The 6,495-nt window shown below is 37.0% G+C and overlaps 1 non-coding gene across 1 annotated transcript; it reads left to right on the forward strand.

Moving 5' to 3' along the window:
- Positions 1–1,827: 1,827 nt before the first annotated feature.
- Positions 1,828–1,934, forward strand: LOC121459162. The gene has a single exon (XR_005975917.1). It is a non-coding gene; the product is annotated as a U6 spliceosomal RNA (small nuclear RNA).
- Positions 1,935–6,495: the final 4,561 nt, after the last annotated feature.

The raw sequence follows: 6,495 nt of genomic DNA on the forward strand, positions 1-6,495 counted from the left end.
AGGAAAACTATCCTGTAAATATATCTGTAATATTATTTTCCTAAATAAAACATCAGCAAGTAGTTTTTAGTGTATGACCAACAAGAGAAATGTCTTCATTTTTATAGATACCATCATCACTAACATCTTAATTTCCTCTACTATTCATTTACAAATCTCAACACTCGAGATTTCAATTCAGATATAAATTAAAGTGCCAATAAAAGGAACTGCAAATATATCTCAAATGAAAGGCAAATGTTACATTTTCTGCTTCAATTTAGAATAACTTGAAATAGATTTTAAAGAACTTATGATATAAAAGAATACATCAAATATTTTCTAGTCTGCTTATTTTAATCATTCTCAGCTTTTCCCTAAAATATCACTCAAGTGGGGCTGGAGAGATGACTCAGTGGTTAAGAGCATTGCCTCCTCTTCCAAAGGTCCTAAGTTCAATTCCCAGCAACCACATGGTGGCTCACAACTATCTGTAATGAGGTCTGGTGCCCTCTTCTGGCCTGCAGACATACACACAGACAGAACATTGTATACATAATAAATAAATAAACAAACAAACAAACAAATAAATAAATAAATTTTTTAAAAAGATATCATTCAAGTAACTTAAAAAATGTAAGACTTTTTTATTAAAGAATATCTTTAAAATTAATTCAGTGATGTGTTTGTAAAATAATACAAAGGGCTGTTATCTATGCAGTTTCTCCTCTTTGTATATATTTGTATATGATGCATGTATGTAAATATATATATAATTACAATACAGAGTACTTTACATGTTGCATATCCTATGAAAACTACATTTCATACTTAAATCATATTATTATGGTTTTTATAATTATAAAGTTTTAGTATACATCACTATTATTTATAAAATCATTAAGCTATTCTAAACAGAAATATAGACTTAATCAAAAGGTAAATTTATAAACAGATAATAATTCTTATTTTCTAAAAAATGATATACAGATATTATATAAGCTTAGTGGAAAAATATATAGTTAATATTCTAAGATTTTCTTCACCATAGCTTCTGAGAATTTTGTAAAAATAACAGTAAAATATTGAAAGCCTGTCCCAAATAGCAGCTGGCCACCATTGATTATGTAAATATTCATTTATCTTCATGATGCATTTGAGAGTTTTCAACATAATGCATTTCAAATTTAAACAATAAAGAACTAGAACATTAGGTTTTTAAATAAGATAGACAATTTTAGACTTTTTTATTTTTAAATTAAGTTCTAGGCTCATCTAAAAGGTAACTGACTGTGTTCTGACATTGTCATTCATATACAATATAATTTGTTGATAATTAACAAAGCCTCTAGATTACTCTATTTTTAAAAAAGGAAATAACGACAATAAACATAGTACAACTGAAGGAATGGGTCAGCAGTTAGAGACATTTGAGACTTTCGCAGCCTACTGGTTTTCAGATCCCAGCACCCACACTGTGCTCACATTTCTCTGTAACATGTTACACGTTACTACATGTTATTTGATGCTCTCTTGTGGCTTCTGTGGACTCCTGCACAATACGGCACCCCAAAACTTACTCCAGTAATCACATATACTTACATATAAAAATAAAATATAAATTAATATTTCTGACACCAGAAATTAATAAGCAAATATTAATACCGAGCCTAATGGTGAGCAATTACGGTTATTATATGCCAGTTGAAATAACCAGGAAGAGATGGACAAACTACAGGTATATACAAATTAGTAAGACAAAGTCGAGAAAAAACTGACCACCTAAAGTTTGAAAACAAATACAGATACTGGACCAGTAGTTAAAATTTCTCTTCAAAGTAAAGGCCAGTGCTCGATTCAGCAGCACATATACTAAAATTGGAACGATACAGAGAAGATTAGCATGGCCCCTGGGCAAGGATGACACGCAAATTAGTGAAGCGTTCCATATTTTTAGGTCATGCTCAACCTCCTTAGCGATCAGGGAAATGCAAATCAAAACAACTTTGAGATATCATCTTACACCTGTCAGAATGGCTAAAATCAAAAACACCAATGATAGCCTTTGCTGGAGAGGTTGTGGTGGAAGGGGTACCCTCATCCACTGCTGGTGGGAATGTAAACTTGTGCAACCACTTTGTAAAGCAGTGTGGCAGTTTCTCAGGAAATTCGGGATCAACCTATCCCTGGACCCAGCAATACCACTCTTGGGAATATACCCAAGAGATGCCCTATCATATGACAAGGGTATTTGTTCAACTATGTTCATAGCAGCATTATTTGTAATAGCCAGAACCTGGAAACAACCTAGATGTCCTTCAATGGAAGAATGGATGAAGAAAGTGTGGAATATATACACATTAGAGTACTACTCAGCGGTAAAAAACAATGACTTCTCGAATTTTGCATGCAAATGGATGGAAATAGAAAACTATCCTGAGTGAGGTAACCCAGATCCAAAAAGATGAACATGTACTCACTCATAATTGGTTTCTAGCCATAAATAAAGGTCATTGAGTCTATAATTTGATATCCTAAAGAAGCTAAATAAGAAGGTGAACCCAAAGAAAAACATAGAGCTATCCTCCTGGGTAGGGGAAGTAGACAAGATTGCCGGGCAAAACATTGGGATCTTGGGGGTGGGGAGGAAGGGGGGTAAGGGGAGATGGGGAGAGAAAAGTGAGAAGGGGAGGATGGGGAGAACTTGGGGAAACGGGATGATTGGGATAAAGGAAGGTTGGATAGGGGAGCAGGAAAGCACATATCTTAATTAAGGAAACCACCTTAGGTTTGGCAAGAGACTTGGACCTAGAGGGGCTCCCACGTGCCCAGCGCGATGTCCTCAGTTAGTTCCTGGGGCAGCTGAGGATAGGGAACCTGAAATGACCCTATCCAATAGCCATACTGACGAATATCTTGCATATCACCATAGAACCTTCATCTGGCGATGGATGGAGATAGAGACAGAGACCCACACTGGAGCACCGGACTGAGCTCCCAAGGTCCCAATGAGAAGCAGAAGGAGGGAGAACATGAGCAAAGAAGTCGGGACCACGAGGGGTACACCCACCCACTGAGACAGTGGAGCTGATCTATTGGGAGCTCACCAAGGCCAGCTGGACTGTGACTGAAAAAGCATGGGATAAAACCGGACTCTCTGAATATGGCAGACAACGAGGGCTGATGAGAAGCCAAGGACAATGGCACTGGGTTTTGATTCTACTTCATGTTCTGGCTTTGTGGGAGCCTAGCCAGTTTGGATGTTCACCTTCCTAGACCAGGATGGATGGGGGAGGACTTTGGACTTTCCACAGGGCAGGGAACCCTGACTGCTCTTCAGACTGGAGAGGGAGGGGGAGAGGAGTGGGGGGAGAGGGAGAGGAGTGGGAGGAGGGGGAGGGAAATGGGAGGCTGAGAGGAGGCGGAATTTTTTTTTCAATTAAAAAAAAGTAAAGGCCAATATGCACTGGCTTTAGGGCTAAACTATGCTAAATTTTTACATATAATTTAACATTATTTATTTTTAACATCTTCCAAGAAAACCATGAATTTTTGTTTAATAATCTAAAGCTCATTGTTGGAGGCAGAATAGCCTATAGTATACCTCAAATTCAGTTGAAGACAACCTATTTATACAACTCATTTGGTCAGATATACTTATTTTTTACAAAACATGACCAAAATATCTCAAAAAATAGTTTTTAGTATAAGACTGTATGCATCCAAGTCTTAGACATGAAAACAGACCAATTATTATGATGATGAGAACATATGGCAAAGGTTGCGAACTTCATAGCAGACAGGATTTAAAGGGAGACAAATTGGAGGAGGCATAGAATACCTTTCATAGCCAAACATCTGTCATGTACATCCTCCATCATATTTCAATGCCTAATAAGTCATTATTGAAGGTAAAGATATAACCCAATTACCTATCAATGATGTCACCAGATGGAAACAGAGTCTTTAAACCATGAATGAGGAAATAACTTCACACCCAATTGTGGTAGTTCAAATTAAAATGGCCCCCATAGAAACAAAGTTGAGCGTCATTATTAGAAAGTATGACTTTGCTGGAGTAGGCGTGGCCTTGCTGAAGAGAGTGTTTCACTGAGGGTGGCCTTTGAGGTTACAGAAACTATCGCCAGGCCTAGTGGCTCATTGTCTCCTCATGCTCCCTGTGGATCCAGATGTCTCTAGCATCATGTTTGCCTAGATACCTCCATGCTTTCCACAATGATAATAGAGTAGAACTCTGAACTGCAATCCAGCCCCAATTAAACATTTTATTCTATAAGAATCACAATGTCTATGGTGTCTCTTCACAGCAATAAAACCCCAACTAAGATACCAGTACACAAGAACACATAAAAAAATAGAGAAAATTATCTTCCCTAAAATCCAGGGAAAGTCATATTTACATGAAATGTAGAGGTAATTTAGAATCATCAAGAATATATGCATTCACTTCTTATCATATTCTAAAGTATCTGAGAGGAGCAGTTTAAAGAAGGAAACATTGTTTAAATATGTGCTCATATTTTAATGGTCCTGGCCACTTAAGTAGTGTTTAATTGGCTCTGTCCATTTTAAGGAATAAGAAAAATAGAAATCATTTCTGGCCCCCAGTGTGTAAAATGGTACTGCCCATATTCAGGGTGAGTTATCATTCATCACATAAACCTGTCTGGAAACACACAGACCTGTTCAGGCATGCACTCAATCAGGGATTTTCTTCAGCAAATGGGCATTTTCAGGAGAGTGGCTGAATACAAGATTAACTCAAAAAAAATCAATGTCTCTTCTATATACAAATGGCAAACCAACTGAGAAAGAAATAAGTGAAATAACACCCTTTATAATAGGCTCAAATGATATAAAGTAACGTGGGTTTTTCTTCAGTATAACTACAGGGCAAAGCCAGTTCGGGCACCCTCTCCTTTATCACTTTGGGTCTTAGCTGGGATCATCCTTGTAGATTCCTGTGAATTTCTCTAGAGCCGGGATTCCTGCGAGTCCCATAATAGCTTCCTCTGTCAAGATATCTCTTTCTTTACTTTCATCTCTGTCCTTCATCCATCTCGACTATCCTGTTGCCTCAAGTTCTTTTTCCCCATCCCATTCTCCACTCCTCTTCCCCTTTTACCCTACCTTCTCCTCCCACCCCTATGTTCTAAATATTGTCAGGCGATCTTGTCTATTTTGATTTTCCAGGTGTATCTATATATGCTTTTTTTTTTAGGGTTTACCTTATTACTTAGCTTCTCTACGATCATGAACTATAGGCTCAATACCCTTTGTTTATAGCTAGCGTTCACTTTTATGTGAATACATATAATATTCATCATTTTGATTCTGGGATACCTCACTCAGGATGGTGTTTTACCACTGAGTAGTACTCTAATGTTTAAATGTGCCACATTTTCTTCAGTTGAGGGACATCTATGTTGTTTCCAGGTTCTGCCTATTATAAATAATGCTGCTATGAGCATAGTTGAACAAATAACTGTAGTGTGATTGAGCATCTTTTGGGTATATGCCTAAGAGTGGTATTGCTGGATCCTGAGGTAGGTTCATTCCAAATTTTCTAAGAAAGCACCATACTGATTTCCAAAGTGGTAATACAAGTTTGCATTCCCACCAGCAATGGATGAGTGTTTTCCTTACTACACATCCTCTCCAGCTTACGCTGTCATTGGTGTTTTGATTTAATCCATGATAAAGAAAAAAGGGGGGGGGGAATGAAAGACCCTAACCCTAGTCTCCAACTTAAGATGTTTTTATGATCAACTAGAACAGGGCAAAACAGGATACCTGTGGGCGGAAGAAGCAGTCTTGAGACCGGTTGCACATGCCAAAAAGGAAAAACACCCAGTCCTTTGTGTAATCTAGCAAAACTTGAGGGGACAGAAACTGGCTGAAACTGGCTTTATCTAGACCTGTTTTTGTCCTGAGATTAGGGTTGGGGTCCTTCATACACAGAAGAAAGAGTATCAAATTTACCTCAAATATAGATTACTTAACAAATACTGAGAACTGCATATATGTTCACTGTCATTATAATGGAGGCTTACTTTGTTTAATTTCTAATTAGGGTTAAATATATCCATTATGCATTGATACAGACAGTAACAGTATATTAACATGTATGTAGACAAACTTTGTGTTGTACTGTGCCTGATTTAAATAGCTTAAAATTTTCTCAAGCATAGTTAGTCAAGCATGCTGACATTCACATTTTTGTCATAAACATATATTTGTCTGCTCATGGGACTCTTTAGTGTTCATCACATTCTGAGCACAGTGGAAAATGACGGAAATTAAACAATTACTAAAGCATCCCCTAATGTATTTCATAATCTGGATTGTAAATATGAGTAGATGTAAAAAAACAAAACAAAACTACAGGAACTTATTAACGTGTAAAGGAAGAAGGGTTGAAGCCTGAAAGCTCAGATAAACTTTTCAAAGGAGAGTAATTAAAATACTACTTTAGTTACTTCTGATAAAAATTGA

The sequence above is a fragment of the Microtus oregoni genome, unplaced genomic scaffold, assembly GCF_018167655.1.
Source record: "Microtus oregoni isolate MIOR12 unplaced genomic scaffold, Mior012 000018F_ref0000195, whole genome shotgun sequence".
Lineage (NCBI taxonomy): Eukaryota > Metazoa > Chordata > Mammalia > Rodentia > Cricetidae > Microtus > Microtus oregoni.